This window comes from Oncorhynchus tshawytscha, linkage group LG05 (genome assembly GCF_018296145.1).
Source record: "Oncorhynchus tshawytscha isolate Ot180627B linkage group LG05, Otsh_v2.0, whole genome shotgun sequence".
NCBI lineage: Eukaryota > Metazoa > Chordata > Actinopteri > Salmoniformes > Salmonidae > Oncorhynchus > Oncorhynchus tshawytscha.
Window position 1 is genome coordinate 33,396,296 of NC_056433.1, and position 16,255 is coordinate 33,412,550.

The following is a 16,255-nucleotide window of genomic DNA, read 5'->3' on the forward strand; positions in this document are numbered from 1 at the left end:
TCCAGTGTACTGGTACATTTGTTCATGCTAACCTAAAGCACGAGTAATGAGCACTTAAATATGTAGTGTCAAAAACGCTAATGATTTTAATTGATGGAGTAATTAGCGGTGTGTTTGTTGAATAACGTCCAAACCTCATAATCTGTTTCTTGTTCAAGGATTTGAAAAATAACACCTTTGTCCTTAGTTAAGGGCTAGATAGTTTAGTAAACGCTTTTTTGTTGTTTTATTTCCTTAGTTATAAGGGAAATGTCAACTATATTTGTTTTATATAGTATGTGGAGTTTGAGTCTAATTTGGATTCAGACGTCTCTCTGTGTAGTGTGTCTAGATTGCTTAACTCCTTTTATTGTTTATTAATCAAGTACATTAATGTACAGGCAGCTACTGTATATCCACAGTAAAATGTTCCAATCATCCTAATACTTTTACAATTCTAGAGATACTGTTTTTTATATAAGGGAGTTAAAAAAAAAATGACAAAGAGGGATGGTCAAAGGCAAATGTTTTGATAATTTAATGATATATACCCATTGATTCTTGAAGAATATCGAGTAAAAATGCCTTATACATTTATTCAACGGGCATTTCAAGCTTCATCATTTTCTAATCTGGTTCCAGTGACAGGTTTGGTATTGTAGTCTATATAGACAGTAGACACTGGGGGACTATTTTCTCAGGGCCCTCACTTCATCTCCTCTCCCTGAGTGAGCGTTTGCTCTGTGTAAAAGGAGAAAACTTGACCCCTATTGTCTCCATGTATAGACATATTCCCCTGCGTAATGGGCTTTTACATATAGATGTCAAGACACACACACACACACACACGCACACGCACGCACACGTAGGCACATCAACATGCACATACGCGGGAGTGCATCCACAAACCCAAGCCATATTACAGAGATGCGCGCGCACACACACACACACACACAGTCAGATTTCTTTTCATTGACGTACCACACCCAGGATGAGCGTGTTTTAAAGCATTCTTTTCCATGGCATTTGACTTGCAACATTCAAGTGAAGCAAAACAAATTCCACTCATGAGTGCATTTGAAATAGCGCGGCACAAAACAGACGCGCCCAGGAATGTCATGTCGACTTGCAAAGGCCTACCGATGAGAAATCTTGAATTGATACAGTCCTATGTTCTGAAAATAGCTACAGCAGAAGTAGTGTTGAAATTCACAGCCTATGTGGTTGTATGGAGATGAGAGTAGGGTTTAGTAGATCATGATGTGGCTTTACACAGTAAGAGGACAACTTTAAGTTTTAATCCAGTAGGAATTCACTGGTTTTGCTCGAAATGTTCTTAGTAAAAACTGCTTCTGTTTCTTTCCTTTTTGTATCGTTTTTTTTCTCAGTTTAGTGCACTTTTCCTGTAGGCTAGTGTCGGTCTGTATTTTTTTCAGCAGTGCCACTGGACTTATTTTTCCCTCTGTCTGTCTTTCCTCTCACTTCAATGGGCCATATGCTTCAACAACATGTGGGAAGCAGGGAGACATCTTGGGTGGAAAATTGATTCTAACTGGCTGATCCAGGGCATACGTGTAATGGTGGCCGAGACTGCCTCAGTCCCACAGTGCAATGTCACCACAAGCTATCAGCCTTAGCGCTCTGGGCTTTGATGCTGCTCAGTGCATATTCTGAGCCGGTAAGCCTATATGCCCCAGGAGACCAGGTCAACCAATGGGCCCACAGCCATCTCCTCTTCTTTGATATTGTTATGGAAAAGTGGCAACAGACAGATTTTTTTAGGGGCTTGATGTTGCAACAGCTAGAGCTCAGCAGAAACAATAAAGGGTGACTCTTCTAGCTACGCTGAGTGTGAAGGAGATGTAACTGACCGCCGTTGTTTTAGTGCCAACACAAACTCACTCACTTCTTGGAATCTTTTAATGTGCCATAATAAATTGCAGTAGAAAGCAATTGCTGGGCGATATGCTGAGGAGTTTGAAATTGAATCCTGTATCATGTGGGGACGACAAGGCACCCTCAAAGAGAAACGGCGGGGTCCCTGGGGGATTCTGGGAAGGCCATCCGATCCCACCTCGAATGTGCTGAATTAATGGACACGATACAGATTTCAGAACTACAGGTCTCTGTACGGTCTGACTGAACATACACACAGACGTAGACACACACACACACACACACACACACACACACACACACACACACACACACACACACACACACACACACACACACACACACACACACACACACACACACACACACACACACACACACACACACACACACAGGGATAGATGAACCTTGACATGTGTAGTCTAACTACTTCATCACGCGATACTACTTCATCACGCGATGCAGCAAAAAAAAAACTCTCAGGAACAAGAACATTCCAGCAAATGACAGCCCTGATCTGCTGTACCCTCCAAGAGAGATGCGAGTAAGCCCATTAAATATGTCTCTATAACTCTCACTGGCTAAAATCACCCTGGTCAGCCCAAGGCTGAGACACTCCCTCTGATTGGTTGGCTGCAGTTTGTTTGAGTTTAAACGGTGGGTTGTTGCCGTGGCGTTGGAGCCCCGCTGTGTGGCAGTCAGCCCTGTTTGCTCTAACTCCAGGTGGCATTAGCGATATGCATTAGGAGCCCTCTGCCCTCATAATGGCAGAATAAAAGTGAGCCCCAGCGCTGTTGGGCTCAGATGTAACTGGATAAAGGCTGTCAGAGGCTTGTCTGCACCGCAAGTGGAAACGCAGACAGAATCTAATAAGGAGGTCCAACCCGCAGCGATTCAGACAGAATCAAAACAAAGGGGGTCTGAATATGGGCCCTAAGAGTCAATTGGGCCCTTCTGGGCCTAAACCAGTGCCGCCTCTAGCCCGTGTGGGGCCCTAAGAGCGATTTGGATTGGGAGCGCCTTCTGCGAATAGGCCCCCTCTGCGTATTGGCCCCTCCCTCTAAATCTGGACCCCCTCTGCATATAGCAGAGCACTGCTGACATGGGATAACTGAGTGATTGACACAACAAATGGAAAACTGCTGATGCACCAGAGATTTTTGAAATTACACCTTGTGTATTACACTTTTCCTGATTGAGTTCGTAAATAAATGGTTGTGGCCGCATTTTGTTTCATTGAGTCCAACTAGCCGATTCGGGATGGTAGCCTACTTTAGGAATATAGATAACCACAGTCAGTCAATGTCTTGTTTATCTTTATTCAGACAGAAGGATGTTTTTTCTTCTTCTCTTCTATCAGGGATAACATTATGGGGAATAGAAACCACCAATAAAGGATTGGGAGGGGAGAGAGGCAGAGCTGGGTCAGCGTGAGGTATCTGATAGCTCTCTGTGTGTGCGTGTGGGCGTGCGTTTCTGAGTGCGTTCATGCACGTGTTTCTTAAAAAAAAAAAAAATCCCAGTACAATGTGTGGGAAGACAGACACTGGTCTAAAAGACCCATTCATCCTGAGTCATGTTTCACTAGGGCTGCAGTGTCAGGCGGAGAGAGAAAAATAACAGAGCCTAATATCCTCCATATGTCCTAGCTGCCCCATGCAGGAAAACAACATCCTGGTCCTGGCTGCCTCTCCTACTGCCTGATCAAAACAATACCTCTTCCTGTCATCGCTGCTCCTGTCCTGCTTACTGGTGTTGGATGGGAATAACTAGGGAAATATATGCGTAACCCTCCCCTGACATAGCGCCTCGTTTGATGTGGATTATTCAAACACATGCACTTTCTCTTCGTTCTCGGAGCAAAAACACATCTGACTCATTAAGTTTGAACAGCTCTGACAGAATATAAATGAGGCCAGCCAGTCAACCAGTTTTGTGGACCTGATTTTTAAGCCTGAGATAAGTTGGCTTGTCAAAAGCTTTCTCTCAGATGTTTAGCTGGAGGACTGTCCATTTTTTTGACAATCAAAAATAAGGTGTGTCGTGGGATATGATAGTTTAGCCTTGCTTTGCTCCAGGCCAGGTCTGTGGGTCATGTGAAAATGTGAGTGGCTTGGCTGGTATTACTGGCTGCTGGTAGATAGGCAGGGAGAGGGGAGAGTACTTTCTCCCTCTGGCTGATAAAAGGCAGAGAGGTGATCACACTGCTGCCCAGGCCTACAGCACTCTGTTGGGCTACTGCCAAAGCAATACACACACACACACACACACACACACACACACACACACACACACACACACTCCACATCACGGGCCACATGGATAAGAGATCTGCCTGCCAGGCTTGCACAAGGTCCACAAAGTTTATCTTGGATATGTGCTAATGTATTTGTTGACTAAACCTCAATGAATTCAGACTATATCCGCGATGAATGATATGGAATGGAATAGATGTTGCAACAGCAACATGAATAATGACTGATGGTTTAGTGTCTGATTGAGAGTGGAAGAGGCACTAAGGCATGAAGGGGGAGTCGGTGGGCAGTGGTCAGAGACGTGATGCCTGTCCATGACGGTGGCTGGACAGAGGAGAAAATATAGAGCTTGTGAGCGAGAGACAGAGAGCGAGAGCGAGAGAAAGCGAGCGAGAGGCAGAGAGAGAGACAGAGAGAGAGAGAGACAGAGAGAGAGAGAGACAGAGAGAGAGAGAGAGAGAGAGAGAGAGAGAGAGAGAGAGAGAGAGAGAGAGACAGAGAGAGAGCGAGTGAGAACGAGAGCGAGAGAGCGAGAGAGAGCGAGAGAGAGCGAGAGCGAGCGAAAGCGAGCGAGAGGCAGAGAGAGAGACAGAGCGCAAGAGAGAGACAGAGAGAGAGAGACAGAGAGAGAGAGAGAGCGAGTGAGAGCGAGAGAGAGCGAGAGCAAGAGAGACTGCGCGGGAAGCCTTGGCTGCTGGCAGCTCGGAGCTCCGGAGTGCTCTCTTGGCCGCCTTCTGAACGTTCCAAAACAAACAACAATGGCCCTTCCAGACTTGCTGCTCACAGCCAATAAAATGGCTCTCAGAATTCAGTCAGTCACAAACTACTTTGCTCTCTGGATATCCATGCTCCAGCCAAGAGAGGACGCGCACAGCGCAGTTATCACGAGAAGGCTAAACCATTTTAAGTGATTAATCTGAAAGTGGGTTAGAATCAGATAAAATAATGTTTTTGTGTTATAGATTCATCTTTATTTTTTTTATAGTCCTATCAATAAATAAAAATCATTGACGTCTAAATAAACAAAATTCATATTTTTTTAATCTGGTATTGGGCTCAATTTTGAAACAACCCAGTGGGCAATAACTGGTGGAATCAAAGACGCTGATGCGTCTATGTCATTCCAAACAAAAAATGCAATGTAATGATATTAAATCAATGTGGATAACCGATTGGATTTGAAGAAAGTCATCAACATATGGGAGTTTTGTCTTTTGTTCACCCAACTTTGAACCTAAATCCAATGACACGTGACATTTTTTGTTTATTTCACGTTGAATTCACATTAATTGACAACTAAACCAAATGTAAATCAAAACTAGCTATTGAATTGATGTCTGTGCCCAGTGGGAACTAATTATATGTGGCTGATGGTGAAAAGGTAAATAATCAAACTATTTGATATATCGTACTATGCTTATGCACTATTTTAGGATAATACTTTTTCAATTATTCAGACACACAACATTTGTATTTTATTTACATTAATCTGTCATCAAGTTCCAAGGAAAAGTTAGCTCAGATTCTAGTACAGTATATTTTTCCACATATAGACTTTTTAGGTCAATTACACATGATGCATTCGGTTCTATTTTTCTATCGTCTGCGGGAGGCCATTTCTCTCTCCCCCTTTTTCTGATGCCCAGAAGAAGGTGAGTGTTGAAGGCAGTAGGTTATAACTCAGTACGGTTCCTTATGCCAGGCTCTCAGTTTGCCATGTATGCTCTGCTCTCCCTGGCCTCCCTACCCGCATTTCTGGGCTGTGCCCTGAGTCCAAGTTGCTGCTCTAGACAATGCTTGATTCATGACTGAGTTTCCCGACAGTCATATGACTCAAGACACTGATGGAGATTTAGGTCATGCACTACCGAGGCACCTAAAGCGAGGGTTGGTATGACGTATTCTATGTGGAGACCTGTAACTGTTCTTTGTAGTGGTATCAAACCTGCTACCAAACCTGATGCTCCTATCACGTAGCAAGTAGCAATATGTTGTTCTGATGTCATAGTTACATCATGATTAAATAGTATGTGAATAGAGTTCTGGTTTCTGAAGAAATGTGTTATTTGAAGGGAGGGATAATACAATTTTACATGGTAGTATTACGAACATTTTGTGGGGTTTGATCAATAATTGTTCAATAATCAAACTGCAGTTTTGGCAGGGGCCTTATGAGTTCCTGCTTTTTCACTGAAATTAAAACTGTATGAGAACCCCCAGTGCAAACAAAGTGTGAAAAGAAGGTATCTAAAGGTATCTCTATCAAATCATATCCTCTTTTTTATCCTTTTTTAATTAATTCACAACCAGAGCTCTTCCACGGTTGGGCTAATGCGTCTAAATGTTTTTCTTGATCATTTTGATTTTAACGTAAGAATATACAGCAGTCAGATAAAAGCCCATTAAATGAACAACACCTCTCACTGATAAGTAGCAGTGAATTATTGCTACGCCTCACCAAATATTTTATAATATTCATTTGGAAAGTGATTCAAAAATATTTAAACAAGATATCAAAAGTGTGTACCAGCTTTTACGATGTATCTTCACAATTTCCAGGCTACTCCTAAGAGCCTGTCTTTCTCAGCTTCCCAGAATAATACCCTACTTTATCAGGCTATAAAAATACCATAAGTCATTCTAGGTTTGCTCTGTCTGAACGCATTACAATATTTCTGAAATGTTTCACAAGGGAATGATCGTAGGAAACACTACACAAACAAGTTTCACTGGCCAAAAATACATGGCTCAAATTGTACAACAGTCAATGAACTGGATTTTTTTTCTCCAATGCCTTAAAAATGCATAGACTACTGTATCTAATAGCACCATTTACATTTTAGAAATAGCTTCCTTGTATTCAGATCCAGTGGCTCCCTTTCGGGAGTACTTTCTTCCTTCACTCAAACTCTCCCTCTTTATGCAGACGCACTGATTGGTTTAATTATGATTGCACCGATTAAGTGTGTCTTCTCTGCTCTCCCAGCTATCTCAGCCTGAATCACAAAGATCCAGGGAGTTTGAGTTTGGAGCTTTGCTTTAAGTGCTGTGGGGTGTTGTTAGTCTCTCACGCTCTCTCTCTCTCTCACTTTCTCTCACATGTTGTCAGACACTCATTAGAAGAGGGGCTCTTACCGTTTTTGAGGCAGCTGGTGGTCAAATCAGGGTCAGAGAGAGAGCGGCGACCTCCCGGAGTTACACACGCATCCCAGGACAGCTCCCGGACGGCAGGGTAGTGAGGGCTCGTTATCTTAAAAGAGCTCAGTGTCTGTCGGGCAGCATGTAGCAAGCGGCAGACGTGTGTCGGGAGGAAACTACGGGCACCAGTCAGAGGGGAGAGAAAGAGCTGAAAGAGAGAGAGACAGAGCAGGACGCCGGCAGTCGTTTCGCTTCCTCCTCTTGTGTGAGGAGTGTATGTAACTTAACCCCTGAGCAGCCTGAACCTTCACACACGCAACCAGTTCGAACCCGTCCAACAATGGTTGTCTTTTTTTGTTATGTTGTTTAACTCCTGAGAGTGGCGATGAGCTCACCGTGGTCTCGTGTTTCAGGGCTGGGGTGTCTTGGAGGAATGTGAGAGCAGGCTCACGGAGAGGCAGAGGCGATGGAGAGGTCAGAGGGTACCAGAGGGCACCTGGGGGAGTTATCAGGGGAATGATGGGGGGGAGTTCCAAGAGATTCACTGAGAAAAAAAAGAGGAGTTAGGGACTGTTTGACATTTCTGGAACTGGGACCTGGAGAAAAATGGGGGAGGGCCATGTTTTTCCAATTTCAGTCAGGGGAAGGGTTTAGTATTTTTTTAATCTTGTCTAGTAGAGGGTCATGTAATTTGTAATCGATTACATTTCTAAATTGCCCAATTCTGCCCCTCATCCCTGATTCTCTGCTGGCTGCGAAAAATCAGGTGCACCCTGTGCCTTTGGCCTCAATAAAATGAAAGAATGCCTATAGTTATACTATACAAAGTGCATGCTCAGATAATTTTTGCAATGCAGAAATCGCTCAGTTCTGCCTCCGGGACAAGATTCATTCCAATAGTCGTCAACCTGCTCATGTAAAATTACATCGAATTACATGAATCTTATATTTTTTCTCCTACAAAGAAGATCTCTCCCCCCTGCTCTTGTCCGAGGCGGTCGTCGAAACCCACAACCTACTAGCCCACAGCCATGTGCACAATCAAAATTGCTACGTTGCCATGTAATGCTGACATGAAGAAGAACAGCTTCTGAAAGTGCATACCTAAGGCTCTGGTCTGTACAAGAAGAGAGTGTAAATGCTAGACATGTTATTGGCTTTTTTTTGCGTGTGCAGGGAGGGTTGGGTAAAAATATATTTTACTGAAGGGAGGGCCATCCATAACATACAGTTCCTTAGAAAGGTCAGGAGTCAGACATGCCGCAGGGCTAGAGGAGCGCCCAGGTGGATTGAGAGCTGTAGGCTATGAACATGAGGACAGAGCGCATTTAGCAAGCGCATTTAGCACTCAAAACCCACTGTCGATTTACCCCTCGCTCAGAAACTGCACAGGCTCTGTGCTTTGAACAGAGACAGCAGCCGAGGTGTGTGTTTTACTGTCTAATGCTCGAGGGGGGAAATGACAGGCGCCGGCTTTGTTGGAACTGGGGCCTCTCCTGTCTAACTAGATGATTTCTATAGTTCTTTTATGTTCCTCCGTTCCACCTGAGGAGAGAGGACAGAGGTGTGAGATTGTTGGTGTTAGTCATATTTTCTTCAGGCTAAATCCATACAAAACTTGCCAATTAGGAAAGGAACAAACTGGTTTCTGAAAAAACTTAAATGAACTAACTCATCATCCCATATCAGTTCCAAAACAATCATAACTTACTGGGCTGGTAACAGGGGGTTGGAGCATTTATTTGTTTCTTTTTCAGGGCTTTGTTTACTCTCCCTGCCTGCTGTTGCTGTTTCAGCTTCGAACTGCCAGATCAGCGTTGCTTCAGAGCCTCTGGGAACTTCACAGGAAGTGTGTGAATGAACACTGCAGGCCCCACATCCCACATCTCAGGAATCTTGATCCCTTTTTCTCTTGTGGCTGATTCAAGAGCGGGACTGGCTAATCGCTCGCACAGATAGCCTCCTTTCTGAGGCCTTTTGGGACTGTAAACTCCCACCTCATTACGGGATGGAAGTGTGTGTGTGTGTGTGTGTGTGTGTGTATGTGTATGTTTGTGCGGGATGGGCACACCCTGGTGGGTCCAATCCCATGGGAATGCGGTGATAGCGAACAGCTTGTTTTTGTGTTCTTTGGCGATGCTGCTGCTCCTGGAATTCCGATAGGCACAGGGGAGGTCTAACATTTAAAAACAGTGCCAGGCATAAAAAAAAAGATTAAAACAAGTTATAAAAAGCTTTTAATTTTTTTAACTTAAAGTTTCTTCTTACTTTTCAAGCCATGTTTTGTCTAATTGCTGCCATATTTGAACTGTATGTTTCTCAGAATATAGTTTTGATGCTAAAAACCTTTGTTTGAGTGTCAACTTAGTCTTGAGTCCGTTTCCAGTACCTAGCTATGTGTTGATCTAATGTAGTTTGTACTCTATGTTAATTCCTTGTCACAGCCTGACAGGTTGAACTTGAGGTTGAGTTTAATCCTCTGGTGAATCACCTGATCTGTCTCAGCCAAATGAGTCAGGTCGGTGTTACACGTCCCGACACGCCCAGCTTACTAACACTTAGCTCTGGTCATGTCCCCTAGGCATCCGCACTACATAAACAGGAAAATAACTTTTAAAATGTCCCCCCCCCCTAAATAATAACATCCCTGTATATTTACTCTCAGGTCATTAGCATATAAGTAATTGGAGACCTATCTCCTTCCTGAATCTTGATTAGAAGGGTGAGAGAGAGGGAGCTTTCAAACTAACTAAGATTAGACATGGCAGGTTGCTATGGTGAGAAGTCATAAACATGTTGTGGGCCTGATTCCCGTTTAAATTGCTTACACTAAAGGTGTTTCAAATTATAATTATTAAACTGGGATGAAAACAAAAGTGTTTTGTCTTGGTTTATAGGAAGCAGCAAAGGTTTGATGTTGGGTAAACAAACACATTCCCTATCTCTGTCCAACAACTAGAAACAAACCCCACTGCACACATCAAAGGAAATTCCATAACCTCAAATTATCAAACGTTTGTTTTATACACTGCCCCCCCCCCCAGCTCTCTTATACATTACAAACATAAGCCACCAGCTGAAACCGCAGTGGAAGGGCTCAAAATGAAATGAAAGTGTACGTTTATTGTGCAAACTACTACCTCTCTTTATGGTGTTTTGAGTCTTAAGTGAAAACATATTCCTGGAAATCCCCGACAGTGGCCTCTCGCCGGGAGCTCACAACCTTTAAGTGAAGAGAGTGTGCGCATGTGCATGCGTGTGTGTGCACACCTCTCCACCAATGCAAGCAGGGTTGAGGCCGCTGCTACCCTGCCCAGGACGCCTGGCAAATTACATCATTTTGGAGACAGCATGAAAGCACTTTAAAAGCAAGAGCAAATTAAAATCTTTATTACTTGCGGAAATGCCAATTAAAAGACAACACCTGGACACATGGCCGCTAACATGACCACCATCTCCCTGCTATGCTGAGGAGGCATTTGGTCTTCGTACGAACCCCAAAGGGGCCCACCGCCATCTCAATTCTCTCCTGACAGGCCGAGGAGGCATATGGTCTTCGTACGAAAGCCAACGGGGCCCCCTGAGAATGTTTTTCTTTCCATCTTTTTTTTACTCCCTCTTTTATTTGTTAAACGTCACCAACAATGTCAACAACCTCTCACAGTCTCACTGCAGAATTAGACGTTTCTCCAAATGTCAAATTTAAAGGTTAAGGGTAAAGGGTTTGGATAGGTTTAAAACATGACGTTTAGGCACTCATTCTGAATGTTTAAGGTAAGCGTGAAGGTTTGGGATAGGGTTCAAATAATATATATATTTTTAAAAAATGAGTGTCTACCACTGGGATTGAACACACAACCTTCTGATTCAGATTCATAGAATTATGCTCATCTGCCACACCCATCCACAAAGCCCCAGCAAAACCCAAGCCTACTTGATGGTAATAGCGCCGACTGTTGCCCCTAGCGGCTCAGGAGATAGGCAGACGTCCAATTTCGAAGCAATCCTTGAGCGATCTGCCTGGACAATGTACCTTCATATTCACTCCCATTGGCCCATAAGTCACTCTTTGACGTGCTCTTAACGGTATTAATAAAGGCTGTTTCCTGGACAAACCATATGGAATGGATACGTCGTAAACTTGTTTGTGGCACACTACTGAAAAAGAAAACCCTCCTGATTCTCTAGTCAGCACGCAACACCCATGCCTAAGCCCTATCCCTCATCAATTTAACACTACCCCCCACCTTAGTCCGAATACACACACGCACGCACACATGTAAACACACATACATAGCCGCGGGAAGATCTTGGGGTTGGGGGTGATGGGGGGGGGGATTTGCAGACGTCTGTATCGGTCCCCTAATACAAGAGTAGTAAATGCCCAGTGAACTACTTTTGTGAAGCAGATAAATATTTCCCGTGCTGCAGAGGGATATATTGTTCTGCTAACACAGGCATCACTCATTAGGCAGGATTAGGCGACCGCCTACGGTGGTAGATTGATCATGGTGCCATTTTTCGGAGCTAAACTGACCAAGACGCATCTCCAACCACACAGAGAATCTCCCAGAATTCTGCTGAATAAACGATGACAATTTCTCTGATGCTGCCCTGTGATAAGCAGTGCCCTCATTGTCAAAGGCAAGGGCCGCAAAATATTTCCGCTTGTCCATTCCCAGCGGACAAGCTGTTGGAGAGACGCATCGCTGCCACACTCCACCAACCTTCCGTCAAAGAAATTATCTATCATAAATCATGTTGCAGATATAGTATATGGAAGAAAGAGCATGTCGCTTTTTCTGTAGCCTACAGCCTGGAGAAATGTATGACAATGCAATGAGACGGTCAGACACTTTTTCATCACGCAGATTTCTCTCATCAAAAAGCCTAATATAAATGGCGCACAATCAAGTGCAAAATGTGCTGCCCTGTTAACAAACAATATATCCTAAAAACAGGACAGGCCAATGTAAAATGGCCAATATGGAATGCAAAATCAGGCTACTCACAACTGCAGTCCTGGAGTTTCACATCATGGGATAAATTGTCATGATCAGTGGTTTCAAGTTTGTATCTGTATATTTTTTGATGAGCTGATCATACCTAAAAAAAAAATGATCATGGATTTCCCAGTGTGTAAACACATTTCAAATAGGCTCTGGATAATTCCTGATAAAGTTGGTTAGCTGGTATTTAAATCTTAAATAGCCAAATTGATTACAGTAATTAGGGCTAATAAAGCCAAAGCAACAGCCTGTTTAACAAACACAGATGTGCATTCATAAAATTCCATTACAGGCTGATATGGTAGGCTACACCCAAGTAAACATGCACGGACCGACGGTGCGTGTCTTTTGGATGTCTTTTCTTGGTGCAGTCCAGACCAGCCTCCATTTCCATTTCCACGTCCACGGATGTTGGCTTTTGGGCTGGTCTTTCATTCAGAACCGAAAATGAACCTGATTTCAACGTCCGGAAAACACGTCTTTTCACCTTTTACTCAGAACCTAAATTGAACCCAATTTACACGTCTAGGAAATACATATTTTAGACATGTTTTCAACATAATTTTACTTACTGGAACGATTCTAGTTTTATTCTAGTTATTTTTTGTTGTTGTCTCAGAATGGCACAGACCAGCCCTGAATACAAGGGTAGGAAAGGCACAGTGCGCTACTTTTGTGAGAGAAAAATTGTTTTCCCGGCTATATCGGTCTGCAGCAGGAGTTGTAAAGGCCCAGTGTACTACTTTATATATATATAAATAAACAAAAATTGTGATTTTTTTTAAAGAGGTGCTACAGCACCCTCAGCACCCCTACTTCCCGTGGCTATGCACACAGTATACACACACAAACTAGCATTCTAAAACTGGGTCCAGACGTTTCCTCATCGGGCCTCATCATGTTCAACAGTAGCACACAGACACGTCGTTCGCCGCGTCACACCGTTTTCGTTGCTGTGTCGAAGCTGCAGAAGAGATTAGAATACACTGCGGTGCCGTGGCGACACTGAGGATGACTACAGTACGTTGACAGGCGGTGCCATGTTGACAACGGTCCTACTACACACACATTGCGGTGTCAACCAGAGCCACATTTACTTTAGAAATGTCTTTACCAGCAGTGGTGAGAGGTTTTTATGAGTTATTACACTAACGGCAGACAGACAGTGCCTGCTCCCTGGAAATTCAGCAGGACCGCAAGGCATCTACTGTATGCGTCTGGAATGTCACTCATATTAGTTTTCGTGTTGCAGTGTCTTTGTGTGTGTGTGAGCGAGCCAGTGTGTTGAAACATGGTGAATTCTCTGAGAAAATACGCTATTTTCATGAGAAGGGAGATGAGGATGTCTTAGAAGTACGAGTAGTGCTGCATTGTAAACTCTGGTGTGTCACTGTAGTTAAGAACCATGAACAGATTCAGCGTCCTCCGCCACGAATAATGGACCTCTCATATCCAAATAATTGACGCTGCGCTTTTGTACGACCTCGAGTTTAAGGTCTGGGCTACGGTTTACAAAGTGTAGTTTTCCCGTTTGCCTAAAATTAAGGAAACTATTATCAAATAAAGTATCACATTCCCTCCTTGTGCATTTCTCTTTCATAAAAATGACATTGTACTTTTTGCAATCTTTAATGCATGGTTTGTGTGAAACTGCCTGTACTGTAAAGGCTTTCGGGCCAATCCTGTTCTAGATGTGTTCCTCCGTGTGAGCGAGAGCAGAGAATCATCTGATACATAGCCATTGTGTTCTGTTAACATGGACAGCATTCCTGGGTTCAAATAGTATTTAAGGACTTGATTGAGCTTGTCTGGCGAAATGGAACCAACGAAATTGTCATTAAAACTCCAAACGCTGCCCATCTATCACTCCAGGCCAAGCTCAGACAAACGCTCAAATATTCAACAACCATAAAACAAATACTGTTTGAACCCTGCAGCAAGGCCTGGCCATTGTGAACTGGTTCTTGCTTATGCCCCACCTGTGGTGTTACTGCCTGTACCAGGTCCACTCAGTCAGATATGATATCCATTTGACTCACTAAAATATTCATAGATGCACCCGGGGCAGCCGGAGGTTATGTGTGTGGGTGTGTGTGCGTGTCTGTATTCATGTGTGTGCGTGTACGTGCGTGTCTCACAAAAGGGATGTGACAGCGCTGCTCTTTTAACCCCCCCCCCAGAAAAACCAGACATAAAATAAAATAAAATCCATCTATTTGAAAAAAGAAACTTACTGGAGGAACATGTGTATAATCAATGCAAGGTATTATTAAAGTGGAACATATTCATTTCTTGTTTTGGGATGCAGCAGAAAATAACCTAAAAGGAGTTGCAGTCGTGCTCATTCCAGAATTCGATCTTACACTTTGATTAAATGAGTTCCATGATTTCTTGAGTGAGTGAGTAAACGCTGACTTGGCTCTCGTTCCCTGAGCTCAATCTTTTACCCTTTTCTTCCAATCAGCAGGGAGTCTAATATATATATGGAGGATATGACTGAATGCGTCCCTTTTAAAGTGGCAATCAGCAGTTGAAACAATAACAAAGCATACTACGGATATGAGCTTACAGGAAGGTCCCGATAATAGACATTATACAACAGCCCTGCCCGGACAGTAACCAGTTCAATAAACGTGTATTTGCAATTTAATCTGAGGGCTACTCTACACGTCATTACTATGGGAAATCTTAAATGATATCCGAGTGGCTGCAATAGATTTAATACATAAGCTTTTGAGATTGTCTGTAGTCTGCAGACCAGAGAGAGGCAAAGTGAGAGAGAGAGAAGGAAAAAATAGAAATATGAAAAGATGGAGGCCTGAGATATGAATAACCATCACCTCTAGCTAGCCACCCATCTGTACCTCCCCCCTTCTGTCTCCCTCTCTCTCTATCTATCTCTATCTATCTATGTCTATCTCTATTCCTCTCTCTCTTTCTGTTTTCCCCTGTTCACCCCATCTCTCTCTCTCTCTCCCTCACACCAATCTGTTTCTATTTCCCTCTCCCCCTCCCTCCACCTAGTCTCTCTCTCCTTCTCACCTATCTCTCTTTCTCCCTCCCTCTCTCTCTCTCTCTCTCTCTCTCTCTCTCTCTCTCTCACTGAGTTGAATGCTAGCTGGCAGTGATACAGAGGTTGTCCCCAATGTTCCTGTTCCTGTTCAGAAGCACCCTGTGATTTACTTCCATTTGACAAATATTTTCCGTAGCCACACCTTCATGAGGCATGCACCCACTTTATACCTTACATAGTATCTACAACCTCACTTGTTGAAATTGGGCACCTTGCACACAGCTTCTGAAGAGCATTGGTAGAGGGGTGATTGAGTTGCGATGGAGATCTGAAGTGAAAGTTTTGAGATTGTTTTAAGGCCGGAAATGTTATCGACCTCGTGTTCTGTGTTAGGGTTAACTTAAGCATGCTCCCTCACATCTCTCGCTCTGCATCGCTCTTTCTCTTTCACCCATTTCCTTAATTCTGTGTCCATAAACACTAGAAACAGACAGACAGGCATATTTTTCAGCTACCTGACACCACCCTGGCTAATCCTATGTAAACACAACTGGGTTCTGTATTCCAAAAGCATTTGAAGGCTAAGCTCACTGTTAGACCCTTTGCAGGAACATTGTTAAATCTCTGAGCTTTTTCCCAAAACCATCATTAGTAAAGTTGCACTTGAAAACACTCGTTATTTACAGACTGCCTCAGACCACTCGCAGAACAGCTGAGTGTGATGTTAGATTATTTTTTGTTTGCCCTGCGTGTCACTTTGTACACAGAAGATATCTGCTAAACGTAGAAACAATATGTTTATCTGTCTCCCTGTAACCTCTGATAACTTAAGAACGAAGTTGAATAATAAAACAGTCTAGGCATTTATATTTCAATCATATTGAAATCAAGGGATATCAACCAGATTCCTTTTTCTATGGCTAACGTGTCAACAGTCTTTAGACATAGTTTCAGGCTTTTATTTT

The 16,255-nt window shown here is 43.3% G+C and overlaps 1 protein-coding gene across 1 annotated transcript in view; it reads right to left on the bottom strand.

The window, feature by feature from the left end:
• LOC112250522 (leucine-rich repeat transmembrane protein FLRT2-like) overlaps positions 1 to 7,613 on the bottom strand; it is a 33,800-nt gene extending 26,187 nt beyond the window's left edge. The window contains exon 1 of the mRNA XM_024420741.2: positions 7,266 to 7,613. The gene's annotated coding sequence lies outside the window, so the exon portion shown is untranslated. The remainder of the gene's footprint in view (positions 1 to 7,265) is intronic.
• Positions 7,614 to 16,255: the final 8,642 nt, after the last annotated feature.